General features: G+C 34.9%; 1 protein-coding gene across 10 annotated transcripts in view; it reads right to left on the bottom strand.

The window, feature by feature from the left end:
- The window catches only part of SYT1 (synaptotagmin 1), a 518,336-nt gene that overhangs the window by 401,226 nt on the left and 100,775 nt on the right, over positions 1-16,335 (bottom strand). For all 10 annotated transcript variants that reach the window (XM_070254462.1, XM_070254465.1, XM_070254461.1 and 7 more), the window contains exon 2: positions 6,312-6,433. The gene's annotated coding sequence lies outside the window, so the exon portion shown is untranslated. The remainder of the gene's footprint in view (positions 1-6,311; positions 6,434-16,335) is intronic.

Genomic DNA, 16,335 nt, shown 5'->3' with positions numbered 1-16,335 from the left:
TTTATTATTAGAGTGGTTCTACCCTAATTAAGTTTTTCATTTTAATGTTATTAGTTTATTTTTAAGTGATGATTAATTTAAGGGGAATTATCAAGAATTAATGTCCAATTTCTATAACTCAGGTTACGGTTGATCTCTTCTTAAAGAATGTATACATTCTCAAAAGTTGTTATATATTCTTTTCTTATCTATTTTCTGCTTTATAGTCAGTATCTTCCATTAAATTATTTCCCTTCCTATTACCCTAATGAATTCTCTGAAGTATACTGTTCTTTTTATATTGACTAGATATATACAATTCTTATTGAATTTAAGAGTGGCTAGTCCAACTTAATCCATACCAAAGCTACTTTGACAGACAGGCAGAGCAACAGAGCAAAAGATGTGTTCTGAAGTGTCCCAGAATAAGACACTTAGTCACTGGAAAATATAATGAAGAAAAATCTCAGGATCAGAAAAGATGCCTTTCGAGGCTGGGGTTGTGGGGTATTTGATTCCATAATGACCAAAGTGCAGCTACCCTGGCATTACTTAGCTATATGGATTACATTTCTCAGGCAATTCACCTTTATGTAATATGTAAATTTATGCATCTCCTTGTCCTTTCCATTTAAGAAGATGAAAAGAGTTAAAATAAGTGGATCAGATTGATTTTAGTGCACAGTTGACAACAGTAAGAATCAATGAGATTAATCGAAAAGTAGAATCAGTGATTCTTGATACTTAGAGAGGTATCAAGGTAGAGAAGAATATGATTAGAATTATTAGATGACCAGTGTTTTAGTGGATCTGAGTATTTATATATTTGTTCCCTGTTAGCAGTTGGCCTCTCCAATAAAATGAAGTCTCCATGAGAACAGGGGCCTGGGCACAGGGCTGGGAAGAGTGACCAGCATAGGAAGAGCTTAACAAAATCATCGTTGAATAAATAAATGTGTGAACGCAGGCTCCATGATGGACAAGGTCTTTTGGGCCAAGGGAGAGTAGGAGACAAAGATGCATTGATTGGAAACCTAAGTAGGGAACATCAAGTTTGTATATGAAGATAACTATGATAGAGCATTGGTCAGGCAATTTTGAAATATCACTTCAAAGGAATAGGGGACAAAAGCATTTGGGAAATTCACACAAGGTTGTCGGGTGATACCATTGTTGTCTTATTAAGCCCAAGTTTTCATGGTAGTTTTTTTTTTTTTTTTTTTTTTTATTAATGTTATGATAGATTACAACCTTGTGAGATTTCAGTTGTACATTTTTGTTAGTCATGTTGTGGGTACACCACTTCCCCCTTTGTGCCCTCCCCCTACGCCCCCTTTTCCCTGGTAACCACCAATCTGATCTCCCTATCAATATACTAATTTCCACCTGTGAGTGGAATCATATAGAGTTCGTCTTTCTCTGACTGGCTTATTTCGCTTAACATAATACCCTCGAGGTCCATCCACGTTGTTGTGAATGGGCCAATTTTGTCTTTTTTATGGCTGAGTAGTATTCCATTGTGTATATATACCACATCTTCTTTATCCAATCATCAGTTTCTGGGCATGTTGGCTGGTTCCACATCTTGGTTATTGTAAATAATGCTGCAATGAACATAGGGGTGCAACGGACTCTTGAGATTTCTGATATCAGGTTTTCATGGTAGTTTTTGAAAGTGGCAAAACAGAGACTGAGCTAACTCCACACAGGCACTGACCATTCCTGTCCTAAGATTCTCCTTTGAATGTTGTCAAAACTTCACCTTATCTTTTGCTCTTGTTCTGGGAGAATGAAATGGAAAAGAGGGGTGTTTTACAGTGAGAAATCCCTTTCAACAACTTTGATGGAAAACAAACAATTTTTTTCCCAGTTGAAATTCTAGGGTGGAGAGGGATTTTAAAAACTTAAGTGATGACTTCTGTTGTACCTCAACATAAATACTAATAGAGATTCTGGAAACTTTCCTTTTAGGCATTTTATTTTACTGAAAACTAGAATTGATAAAGAATTATGGGTGCCTTCACGAGAATGGCTTTCTAATTTCTTGCTTCTTATACTGCAGAGTAGCCTAGTAGTGAGGTTTAGATCAAATCAAGAGATGCTACACCATTACAGTCCTTTATTTTGAAATTATTAATTTTTCTTTGGAGAATTTTAATCATGAGGAAATAGTTCTGTTTGCCTTTACACCTCTCACACTTGTTATTTAGGTTAACTGGAAGTAAAGGGGGCTCCTCTCGGGGCTGCTAAGACCTCCTTGAAAGCCAAAGAAGAGGGGAGGAATAAGATGACACACCCTCTTTTGGGCCTTATTCGCTGGGTTATTCACACTCATGGTCCTCCATCCCCAAGTACAGATGCTACTTGCTGTCTCAAACCATCCAAATTTAATGAACAGAAAATAAAGAGAAATAGTAAAACATAAAATACTAAAATTCAGATAGCACAAAATATTCTTTATCTAATCTAATGTCTGGGCCAAAAGTAGCAAATTTAGCAGAATGCCTAATATGCAGTATTCAATAAATAGTGGTTATTTAATAAATATTTGGTAAATATTCAATAGGTAGGTATTCAACAGGTATTCAATAAATATTTTGTCAATTAAAGGAACAACTGTATGGGTAAATGCAGCAAATTGGTATATTTGTTCTCCTGGAACACTTGATGCTTATCTTTTTGAAAGACACAGAGGGTAGAATTCTTTAGAATGTGTAGTTCAATAAAGCCTTGAGTGGTGGATTGAGTAATTCAGAGAAAAAGCCATTTATAGAAGGCTATGAGACTCACTGGTTCCCTCTTCGCACCACTCATTTGATGCTCACTGAGTTAGCATTCGTGCTCATTGTTTCTCCTTAAACATTTCCTCTGTTCATCTGCTTTCCAAATGGATGTGTAATGATTATAAATATCTAGTCACTTTAAAATAATTGAACACACCAGTTCTCCTAAGTTGTAAACATAACCATTAACGTGAATCCTCTCTGTTTAAGAGCTAGTTTAATCCTGCTTGGTTTTCCGTATTGGAGACCATTTTGTCCCTCACACTCTAGGGCTACCCAGCATCTGCTCCCTCCATCTCATCTTCCCCTACTCAGAATACTGCTTATGTTATATCTACTTTGTCTGTGTTTTAGAAAAACCTTCTATCCTGTCTTTCAATTTCTCATTTACTTATAATGAAATTTGCTTTCCTCTAGCAGTGATATTGAAAGTAAACAAGAATTTTAAAAAAATTGTCTAATTGGTTTCATTTTTAGAATCATATAGTATTGTTTTCTATTATTTTTCACTTCAAAGCCCTAGTTTTACAAATCATATGATTTGACTATAACTGTAGATTTTAACAAGTTGAATCTGAGCATCTAACATCATTTAGAGTATTGCTTTTGTGTGAAAAAATGTTTTGAGTCCTATTTAACTTATAAATTAAACTTTGAAACACGATCCAATTGAAGTTTGCACCTGGCTGTATTATATATGTGATCTTTGAAATTTGCTGAAAACAAGGGATTTCTTTTATTTATAAAAGTATTGCTATGGATTTGGGAGAAAAATGTAAATTATTCCAGTCACTTTAAGACACATTTACTTCATAAAGTAAGTTCAGATGAAAACCTAAAGATTTTGACCATTTTTCCTTTTTAGACCCTTGTCTCAGTGGAGTTTACCATGTAGGAAGCAAGAATTAAATTTATGGGTCAAACACTCTCTGCAGTTTTCCTGCTAGAACTAATGTCGCTGTTTGCTTTCATCCAGTGCCAGAGGTAATCACAACATTCTGTCTTTTCATGGCTCAGAAGACAGCTCTTTGTCTCCTAACTCTCACTTAAGTGTATACTTACTTCAGTTTGGCATATTAAGTTGGCAAGCAATGTATAAATCATTTACACTAAAAATAAAACTATGGGAAAATTCTCTTACTAAAATTACTAAAATGTTCTTACTAAAATTAGATAACATAGAAATGTTAGCTTATGGAACCCTCACTTATGGGGAATCCTCAGTCCAAAAGGTTTAACTTACTTGTACCAACAAATTATCTTCTGAAAGTTCAACACCCATAGGAGTTGTCTCAACAGAAACCCTAACAAAAATATAGGTTAGAATTCTTAAAGAAGTAGTGCTTATTAGATACATCTAACGTTGAAAGAATGACTTGTTATTTAGAAAGCTTTGTAAAACTAAAGATCCAAATGTGAAAATAATTAATTGTACAAATTATGAATTTAATACCTTTTTTTATTATTCGGCAACTTTGGGAAGCTTTTAAATTAATAGACATTCATTTCCTTAACATTTTTAATTTCAAAACATTTAAGATTCAGATGAAAGGGGAAATAAAGTAAACAGTCTAAAATCCTTTGTACAGTCCCAGGAAATATAAATATGTAGGAAAAATTCCAAATCTAAATTTAATTTCAATATTTTTATTTTTGATATCAATTATATGTCTATCGTTTTACAATGTTTTCCTCTTAGCCATTTCCCTGTTCTCATAGTGTAGAGTAGTGGTTCTTAAACTTTGGAGTACATTGGAATTATCTGATGCATATACTTAAAAATGCTGCTTCTAGAGGCTAGCCCCGTGGCCAAGTGGTTAAGTTCACGTGTTCTGCTGCAGGCGGCCCAGTGTTTCCTCGGTTCGAATCCTGGGCACGGACATGGCACTACTCATCAAAGCACGCTGAGGCAGCGTCCCACACGCCACAACTAGAAGGACCCACAATGAAGAATACACAACTATGTATCGGGGGACTTTGGGGAGAAAAAGGAAAAAAATAAAATCTTACCAAAAAAAAAAAAACCTGATAAAAAATGCTGGTTCTAGAGCCCACTCCCAAGCCTTCTGATTTAAGTAAGTCTGACATAGAACACAGGAATAGATACTTCTGTAGGTTGGCTTCAGGTTGCATTTTGAGATATTTCTCAAAATATTTGCAGACTAGAACATAAAATTGTTCCTAAAAGGCATCAAAGTAGAAGAGAATAAAATGAAAATATTCTAAGAACTGTATGGTAGGAACCACACTGTCAGAACATCAGCACATGCCCTTCATTATAAAATGACTGAACTAACCATTATACATTAGCACTGTGACAATTATTTCCTAGGAAACTAAAGTACTTTTGATTCTGAATATATGCATTTTCAGAACTACTTTGTTTTTGTTTTAATAATCCATGTAAAGAAATTATGAAAATTAGAAAAAACATGTTTCAACAATAATAACTATGATCCTATACTTACTACCATACCGCATGAGCAATAGAAGAAACTTCTAGTAGGGAAATAGCTCATTCCCAAAAGGTGGAGGACTTGTAATATAACACAAGCCTACTGGACAGATTTACTGAGTAAGTCGGTGAATTTATTGGAGGGTATAGTTGGTTTATTTCTATATGACTTTCATTATGGAGACCCATTGTAGTCAACTTCCTCAGGAAAAAACTAAGATGCAAATAGTAGAATGATGTCTTCAAGGCATAGTCTCACAGTGTAACATTATTTTTCTGTATACAATGAGAATAACATGACAGGAGATTCTTTAGAAATCCAAAACTTGAGTAACACGTGACTCCAAATAATGATGAGTGAGGTAATTAAATCACCTTCAATTTACTTCATAGAATTGTGTTTATGCCTGGTGAAAGCGTGTTAGAAATGACTTAGACCAAATAGGCAATTTGATTGGTTAATGAAGAGTCTAAGAATGATAATTGAATTTGATGGAATTCATTAGTTAAGACATTCAAGCAGATACTTTACAACCCCAATTACGTACTCTAACATATGTAATAGTCACGATGTGATATATGTACCTCCTTGTTGAATTAGGCACATATGAGGGAATAAGACATAGTAGGCACAAAGAAACACTTAGACAAGTTCCACCTTCACTCCCACTCTCTTACCCAATACTCTTGCTAAAATATCATCTGTACAGCAGGGCACAAAAGCACAGAAGCAGATGCCATGGCATATTCTTTTAGAATGCAAGGCTGCTCAAGATCATCTACAGATAATGAACCATGACAACTTTGGATTGGATGAAGTACAAAATGAGAGTGGAGAAAGCAAAAATGGTATATAAGTCATCAGCGCCCCAAAAACTAAACTAGCACCTCAAAGGCATTAATACTAGTAATTTCAAAAGATGGGACAAATACTAATATTTCCTTTAATATTATAGAAGCATTTTTTTAGAGTAAGAGATATAGTTCTCCAATCTTCCGCACAAATACTTTTTCCCCACATATCACAAGATATGTATAGGGATGGGGGATGATCATCAACAACACCTATCAATGTTTCTGATTTTTCCAAATACCTTAATCAGGCAGTTGCAGCGCAATTTCCAGGAACGAAGCACTAGGCAAATGAACAGTCTTCTAATCTGAATCCAGGCGTTTGTCACTCAAGCTCTTGCTAGTTCTCCTTTTCCTGTTTTCCCTTGAAAGAGAGAATAATAGAAATAATCCATGAAAATGCAGGCTTGCAACTCTGCACTTGCCTTTACCACTGACTGGGTATATGGACTTCTGCTTATGCAGCCTATTCATTATCCACATCCTGCTTCTCAACTCCTGGGTGTGCTAGGTGCTCCAGGCTAAGAACCAATAGGTATGAATCATGCTGACATAAAGAAAAATCTAGAAGAATAAACGTTTCAAAAATCAACTTTTTCATATTTCTTCTGACATATATTGTTCAACGGCATTGGTCTTTAGAAATAGCATGTGCTGCCACAGAAGGCACCCAGTGGAATTACCGACCGCAGGGAATTATCTCTAAGCAATTCACACTTTGTTTTGCTAACAAGACTCCTTGTTAGGATACTGGAGTGCTATCCCTCTCCGGCAGTGTTCCCCGCCTTTTAGAATTATTGAAAAGCTAACTGAGTCTATTTTGATTTGTGAATCTTTTGTAAGCAACAGCAGCCGCAGCAGCGCTAATAAAAAGGAAAGGCATTGCTGTTTACCTAGGAAGGACATTGAAGTACTGCACATACAAAGCGTCCGAGTTGTGGAGGAGCTCTACCAAATATTTCAATAGTTCCCTTCCATCCTCGCATCCTTTGTTCTTTCCTCCTCCCTCTCTCTCTCCTTTTTTCCCCTTCTATATTTTTTTCTTTTCTTTCCTCCTTCCTTTCATTCTTTCTGTTTTCTTTAATACACTCCTCATTGCATTTATCTACTCTTTGATATAGAGCAACCTACTGCCGTATATTTGAGATTTTTAAACAATGATTTTGGAATACGAATTCTCCAAAAAACTAAGTAAGAAACATAGAGACACAGGTCGGGAGACTTTAAGTTATCAGCTGAATCCTGTTGTCCCAGTTAAGAGTGGGGGCTTTGCAGATTCCAGTGGCTCTGACACTAATCACACCATTCTGCTCTCCTCAGTTTGCATTTCAGTTCTCAGGAGGAAGCTAACATGGCAACACTCTGTTATTTGAGGATTCAAGTTTTCCTATTATAAAAAAATGAATATACAATCCCCTGCAGCTTCCATTATATTTTGAACAGAATTTTATCATTCCTTTGCAGTTATTAAGGAGTCCTATTTGCCAACTAATGGACCAGAAACATTCTGGCATAAATCCACATAGGAAAATCTTCTGAGGGTTATTTGGTTTGGGAAAACCTTAGGCCTTTGTTTAAAGGAATAGATGCTACATAAGAGAGAGTTATTCCCTGAGTGCCTTCTGAGTTCTATTTTGCCTGGTTGAAATAGACAAGGGGTGGTTGATTCCAGCTCAGGCTGTTTCCAACATAAATACTTATTATCTGTGATTCATTCAATGAATACTGAGTGCCTATTATGGACCCTTTTTTAGGGGGCCAGGTCTTGGGGATAAAAAAGAGCAAAGACAGTTTCTTGCCTCTGAAAGAGTTGGAGAGACTGGTATGAAAATAAAATAAAATATTACTACAAATTGATAAGCGCCACGATAGAGATTTAGGGTATGCTAGAAACTGAAGAAGGATTCTTTCCATCCTCAAGGAGAATTCTAATTTCTCATGTCAAAAGAAGCAGAAAACATCACCAGCACTGTGTATCTATGTGCATATATGTGTGTGCCCTTCAGAGTACTGGGGGAGGTGACTAAAAATGAAGTCCTGAGCTATCGCTGCCTGGAATTATTTAATGGTTTACACAATTTTGGCTTTTCAGAATTGGATCTTTTTTCAACAAGGATTCCAAGAATAAAGTGGCTTTTCCCTCCAGAAAGCATTTAAAACCTTTCTCCATGTGGATCCCAAAAAGTATCTGATTCCTCAGAGAGCATGGCCACTAGAGTCATTTTCTACATACTGGGGAGAATACATGAGTTAGTAATATACACCCATTCTGGGAGCCAAATAGCAAAGATTAAAAACCATCTGTCACTGGGACTATGAGCCTACGAGCAAGCAGTAGACTTCCAGCAGAGTCTGGGACAGAAACAGTATGTAACACAGATTTAAAAACACAAGAGTCAACTAGAATCATTTGCTCAGTCACATGGTTTAAAGGATATTACCAGCTCCCACCAGAACCCACTTTGCCACGTGTTGCATAAAACCATGTGCTGTAAACCGAACCCATTTTTTATTGAAATTCATTCTTTCTCTCAGAAACAATTTTCTAAATGCTTATATTGTGTCAGGCAGGGTGCAAAGTTCATTGGCAAAGGAGAGAAACAGCTGCCTCAGCAAGCCCCCTCACTTTACCACAAGGAGCTTGCAGGCTAATGAAATAGCCTACAATAGGTGATAAATGCATGCACATGAAGAATTATGTCATTACATAATTTAAATTGTAATCAGTTGGTAAAAGGACAGGTAAAGATGGTAGGAAAGTGAGAACAAGGGAGCCTCATCCAGAATTGGCTACTGTGCAGAAATCACATTTAGGAATTAGCTGGATTTGGAAGGTGGGGGGTGAAGGATTAGATTCAAGGTGGAACAATATGTGTGTGAAGTCTGGAGGCAGAAAGGAGCTTTACATGTTTGAGAAACAACAACAAAACGTCAATGTGGTTATAACATAGTGAATACGGAGAAGGGTGGAGGGTGCCAAGGTAGTCGTAGCTCAGCCTCTGCTGAGGGTTCCTGGTGAAGGAATCACGGGAAGCCACTGAAGGATCTAATCCCTTTAGTTACTCTTTGAATAGTAGATTGAGGTGGGGGTGGGTGAGGACCTATATCAAGATTCAAAAGAATTCTTTTACCTATTCTCAGAAGTAAAATTTATCATATTGGTTTAAAAATAAATTTTCTTGCTCCTGATGATTAGTAGTTGATTTATTTTCTTAACTTATAAGTAATGCTGTATTTTCCTTCCTAGTACTTATCATTATTCTACGTTAATGCTTGTTTGTTTCCTTCTCTCGCCAATACCACCTCTTTGAAAATCTATAAGAACTAGAGTTTCTTTCAGTTTGGTTCACTGATGCATATCTAGGGCCTGGAACATCATTTGGTGTAGAATAGAAGTAGCTCAACAAATACATCTTGAATGCATAAATGAATGGAAAATTTAGAAAATTGTCTCCCAGATGCTAGCAATCATTTAGTGTTATTCCTCTTCCTAAGTTACCTTCATGCAAGGCCAACTTTGCATGGTAAAGGCAAGCAAACTAGACTAATAAAATGTGCTCCTGGTGTTTCATCATTAAAAACAGTATTTAGAGTTGTTGTAACTTATGGAAAAGGTATATATAAAACCAGTTTGGGCAAAGAAAACGTATGAAAAATAAAAGGTGAGAAAGCTAACTTGAAAGCAACATATATTTTGTGCTAACTAACATACTTCTCTTAGACTGTATGTTCAATTATTATGGAGTAAGATGTAATAATTTCCCAGCAAATTCTCTTGATAGCTTCATAAAACTATAGATCCTTCAGTTATTATCAATTTAGAGACGGAGATAGATACAGGACTGTCTGACATCCTTGAAATCCTTTATTTGACAGAGGAACTTACAGGAATACAGAATAAATCAAATGTATGTACTTCAAATTTTGTAATATTAAAATATTATGTTTTTATGGCACAGTTACAAATTCATAAAAGCTCATAGACAAAAGAAAACATCTAATAAGTTAGGAATTTTAATAGACTGTTTCCACAGTGAGATGTTTCTTAATTTATCAACTATTTTCTTCCAGAACATATGTATTACAAATTTTATTGGGTTAGGTATAAATTGTTTTAATATGCTAAACAGCTTAAATAATCTAGAGGAATGTGGTTAAGGTATGGTTTTCCAAGAAAAACTACCAAAGGTTATTTGCTTCCGATGCCCTTCATTTTGACTTATGTTCATTTTTTTATAGTGTAATTTTTAAAAGGCTAATCTGAGTATTGCTCTAATACGGAAAATTAACTTTACAGCAGACAGTGTAGGTTAAAAGATTCGATGAACCTTGGTAAAGAAAACATAAATGATTATTTTATGATGCATTGCCTCAGATCTTTGACCTTATGTACAAGCAAATCACAGTCATATACTAGCAAATTACCAAAGACATGGAAATTTAAAGAATAATTACATTCAAATATTCCTTGTGCCAAGTTGTCCGGTAGGATATTTGTGCAAGAAGAATCTTGTTTGCAATGGGCAAAGGCAAAAAGTAGGGGAGAAAGTAGTACAGCTAGGCTTTTACTTGCACCATTCAAATTTTTTTCCTGGTTAACAAAATAGTTCAGGACAAAATGTTCGCAAATTGTATTAGAAACGTAGAATGCAAAAGTACTTTAGGAATGATCTAGTTTTCGGTTCCTAATGCTAATTACCTATTAGTGGAGACCAGAATTCCAAGAAGTCTGCAAACTCTCTGAAATACTATGTAAAATTATAGGCATTTATGTATTTGTGCATTTTCATCAGATTCTCAAAAGGGGCTAATGATTCCCCTCCTTGATAAAGTATTCAGAAATGGAAATTGACTTGCCCAGCTTCTCACAGCTTATTAGTAGCATAGCTGAAAGTATCATTCGTGTCTTTTGATTCTCAGTCCAGTGAGCGAAAAGTGCCTTTTTCATCATAGGCTTCATATTTCCTTGCTATAATACATGGTCCAAGTCAAACCAACACAGCACTTGACTTCTCTCTAAGAACACAATGTTAAATAGCATAAAATACTTAGAAAAACAAGTTTTTGCTTTATTATCAGATTAGGATTTGGTTGGACTTCTTTTTAAAGCAAAAATGTCAGGGAGAAATCCTTTACCATATTAGTCAATGTGACTGAAAGCCACAAGGAATTTTACATAATTTTTCTTTGTGAATTGATCAAAAAAGGGAGTTTGAAAAGCTTGGCTCTCTTGTCTGATTTAATCCACAAAACAATGCATCTACTTTCATCTTTTTTTATTTCTAAAATCTCAACATAGAATACACTGTGAATTTTAACAACTTGTTTTTGTTCAACTGATTGCCTTCAGTTTCTCTATTCTTTCGTTAGTGAGGGCAAATGAATATATTTCTTTTTTCTTTTGTAAATTTATTTTCAAGTTTGATTTTAAATTATTCAAAAGAGGTTTGTACTTGTTTACAAGATAAATTTAGTGGAAAAAAAGAATCTAGTCTAGAGGTTTGCTCAAACTAGCCATCATAAGAATGATCTCTAGACCATTGCTAGTAGTATATTAATTACTAGATAACTACATTAACAACCAGATTACTAGCAACAGTTACCACCGTGGGAATTTAGGTGAACTCTGATCTGAAGTGCAGTAAAAATCATTGGAAGAATAGATTTAGTAAAAGCACACAAGCATGGAAGGTATATATACATATATGTATATAAATCCAATTTAAGAAAACAAGAAAGGAATCTTGTGTGAAAAAATTGTTTGCATGGTATTTACACTAGAGGAATGAATTGATCTTTCAAAGACTGTTATTTTTTGGTCGTCATTGGTTTTTGTATTCAGATAGCTTGAGTTCAAAGCCAGGCTCCGGCACTTTCTAGCTATAATCTTCAATTGCCTCATCTAAAAAAATGGATATAATAATTCTTCAATAGTGTTGTTATGAGGATTAGATAAATTAATTAAATTAAAATGTTAGCACATAATAAACCCTATTGGGTTGGCTATTGTTAGTGTTACTATTATTGATACAATTATTCTTTTTAATATAAAGTTAATACAAATTCAAATTAGAAAGCACTACAGGGGTTCCCGTCCCATGGCCAAGTGTTAAGTTCCTGTCCTTCGCTTTGGCAGCCTGTGGTTTCACCAGTTTGGATCCTGGGCACGGACCTAGCACCACTCATCAAGCCATGCTGTGGCAGCGTCCCACATAGCACCACCAGAAGGACCTACAACTAGAATTTACAACTATGTGCTGGGAGGGCTTTGAGGAGAAGAAGAAGAAGAAGAAAGAAAAAAAAGAGAGAGGTTGGCAACAGATGTTAGCTCAGGTGCATGGTATACTGGAGTATACATTATCGTACTGATTGCTATTCATAGTTTTTTCTGCACATGTCATATTTCCTTATCTTGCCTCAAAGTCTCTTGAGGGAAAGAGCTGTCTTTTTTTATTTAAGTATAGTTGACATAGAATATCCTATCAGTTTCAGGTGTATATCACAGTGAGTTGATATTTATATACATTATGAAATGATCATCACAATAAGTCAAGTTACCATCTGTCACCATACAAAGTTATTACCACATTATTGACTATATTCCCTATGCTATACGTTACATCACCATGACATACTTATTTTATAACTGAAAGTTTGTACCTCTTAATCCCTTTCTCCTATTTTGCACCCCCCAAAACTCCCCTCTGGTAACCATCTGTTTGTTTCCTGTATCTGAGTCTGCTTCTGTTTTATTTATTTTGTTTTTTAGATTCCACACATAAGTGAAATCATACGGCATTTGTCTTGCTCTTTATGATTTATTTCACTTAGCATAATACTTTCTAGGTCCATCCATATTGTCGCAAATGGTAAGATTTCATTCTTTTTTTATAGCTGAGTAATTCTCCATCATATATATATATTCTTTATCCATTAATCTATTGATAGACACTTAGGCTGCTTCCCTATCTTGGCTATTGTAAATAAGGCTGCAATGAACATAGGGGTGCATATATTTCTTTGAATTCGTGTTTTCATTTTCTTCAGATAAGTAACCAGAAGTGGGATTGCTGGATAATTGATAGTTCTATTTTAATTTTTTGAGAAACCTCCACACTGTTTTCCACAGTGGCTGCACGAGTTTACATTCCCACCAACAGTGTACAAGGGTTCCCTTTTCTCCACATTCTCACCTACACTTGTTATGTTTTGTCTTTTTGATAATAGCCTTTCTAACAGGTGTGAGGTAATATCTAATTGTGGTTTTGATTTGCATTTCCCTGATGATTAGTGATACTGAGCATCTTTTCATGTGCCTGTTGGCCATCTGTATGTCTCCTTGGGAACAATGTCTATTCAAATCCTCTGCTTATTTTTTAGTTGGGTTGTTTGTTATTTGATATTAAGTGGTATAAGTTCTTTACTTATTTTGGATATTAACCCCTTATTGGATGTATGATTTGCAAATATCTTCTCCCATTCAATATGTTGTCTTTTTGTTTTGCTGATGGTTTCCCTCACTGTGAAAAAGCTTTTTAGTTTGATAAAAACTGTCTTATTAATTCATATTTCTCTTTCTCTTGTCCCCTCTCTCTCCTTTATAGCAATACATATTTATTGAGCAACTACTTTGTGGCAGGCATTTTTGCAGGTCTGAAGTCACAGGGGCAAACAAGACAAAGTCTCTGCCTCCATGTTGCTTAAGTTCTTGTTAAATTCAATTAAAACTCTTTTACTATTTGCTAAATTTAACACCAATGCCAATGTTGGAGGGCCAAATACAAAAATAAAGACATGAACAAATATATACATAGCAAATATTTTAGAAAATGTATTTAAAATTCAAGAAATTGTAAAAGATATAAGCTTTCATAAAAAGGCAACAAAATCATGAAACTAACTGCAATAACGAAGGCAGAGGATACTGACATGGGTTGAATTGCAATGTATTATTATTAAGTAAATAAATGCAAGCTTTTTTCACATAAATAAGCACTAAATAAACTGGATTATGGTGAAGCCACAATAAAAATTTTTATAATTTACAGGAGGGGCTGTATATTTTGACGAGAGAAGAACATGTCAATAAACAAATAAGGTAAATTATAAAATTTTTTAAAGTTTACTTTATGGTATAACAGTTAATTTGAACAAAATATTCAGCATGTTCTGCATTTTCATATCACATTGCAAATGTCAGAAGAACCTAGATGTGAGAAAACTCAGACATAGCAAGTACAACGTCATGGAATGAGGAAGCCCCTATTGAAATAACTTGTTCATGTAATAGAAACCACAAACTTGATTCTAAACTTCATAAATTACCTATTTTTTAAAAAGACATATCTTCTATGTTTTATTTGGGCAATCAGAAGATAATATAAGTAGAAGGCAACTGTATCAACAATCAATTGAGCAATTAAATTAAATAAAGTTACCTGTTTCTTAAATCAGATGTAGAAGGCTATAATTTACAACAGTTAAAGCTACTTAAGAATCACTAACATTTATACTTGGGAAAGGGAGACTAGGATATTTATTTTTAGTCCCTAGAATTATTTTATATTTCTAAAAGCATTGTGAACTAAAGAGAGCCATTCAGAAGACTGAAGTTCGAAATTTTATAATGTTTAAAATCAAGCCCAATTAATGACTGAACCATTTATTCATGACAGACAGATAAAATTTTAGAATAACACATAAAACTAAAAAAAGGTAAGCTACTTTAATTTCATGTTCTTTAAAATACATACATATAAATGACATAAACCAGTAAAGTACAATTACTTCAAAAACTCTTAGAATTTTAGGTGTTGCACAGTAAGAAACGTATACAATTATCTAGACCTACTACATTAAAAAACATCTATTTCAATCTAAAGCATTGTACTCAATACAGTGTCTTGTAAAAAGAGATAAATAATCAGTACCTCTTGGTAAAGAATCTTGGACAATTAAGTTATCTAGTTACGTCTTTGATCTGCAAACCTCAGTTTTCCAGTGAATTGTTGAAGGCTAGCGGGTAGTGGATCATTTATCGAGTCCTTACTATCTTATGACAAAGATAATACTATTATCCCCACTTTACAGATTAGGAAATTTAGGAGTAGAGTGATTATATAATTTGTTTAAGGTCACACCAATAGTGAGGAGTTGAGCTGAGATTTGAGCCCCAGCTATCAGGCTTCCAGGCTCACGCTCATTAACGTAACACTCTGCTTTATTTCTTAGTGTATGGCTAAAAGGTGAACCTAGCTAAATTAGCTAATTTTTATAATACTGCTGAGATAGCATAGGATGTGAAATGAGATAGTGATGCTGATGACCTGCTTTAATTTAGGCAAAGATCGTTGTGCTTTCTTTTCAAACTCAAAATGCCTAAAAGCAAAACCAACCCCCTCCAAGCTTATTTCCTCTTTTTCTCATTTGGTCCCATGTTCATTCATTTATTCATTTAAGTCAGGTTTATTGGAGGTTTCCAATAGGCTAAACACAAATACAAATGACTGTTGCTTTAGTCATGAACACCATATGGAGTCATCTTTGCTTCCTTCCCTCTTTCTGTAATTGGGCACAATTCTATCAATCCTTTCTTCTTAATATGTTTAGCAGCAACGTGCCTGTTTCTCTCTATTTCCACCATTAATACATAGAGACCACTGACTAAGGTCTTTATCACTTTATACCTGGATTACTGCAACAACCTCTGGAATAATCTTATACTTTCCATCCATCTTACTCCAATATCAGATTAATTTTCCTAAAATACTTGAGTACATACAGGTCCCATTATTAGAAGAGAAAGTAGTAGTGGAAAGAGCAATGGACACTGAGTTTGGGGCCATCCGTTACAAGTTTTCTCCTTGAAGATAATCTTGATCCCCTGCCAAAGCATCCTTCATAAAGCACTCAGTGAAAATACAAAACTGATTAATTACATCACTTGCCCATTTAAAATCTCTAATGGCTTACTTTTACTCTGAGAGTAAGTCTGAACTCCTTATGCTTACAAGGCCCTTTATTTCCTGGACACGCTGACTTCTCCAAACTCACATTTTCACACTTCACTTAGTTTTTAAATCATAGTCAAATCAAACTTCTAGAATAAGTCAAGCTACTCCTTCCAGCCCTCGCTTGACTTATTCCTATTCCAATTCCTTACCATGGCCCATAAGGCCTTTCCTGGACTCATCTACTACTCTCTGTGTTCCTCACTCTGCTCTAGACACATTGGCCATTCCTCCAGCCCAACAAACCATGTTCCTA

The sequence above is a fragment of the Equus caballus genome, chromosome 28, assembly GCF_041296265.1.
Source record: "Equus caballus isolate H_3958 breed thoroughbred chromosome 28, TB-T2T, whole genome shotgun sequence".
Taxonomy (NCBI): Eukaryota; Metazoa; Chordata; class Mammalia; order Perissodactyla; family Equidae; genus Equus; species Equus caballus.
This window is presented reverse-complemented; position numbering and strand designations above follow the sequence as displayed.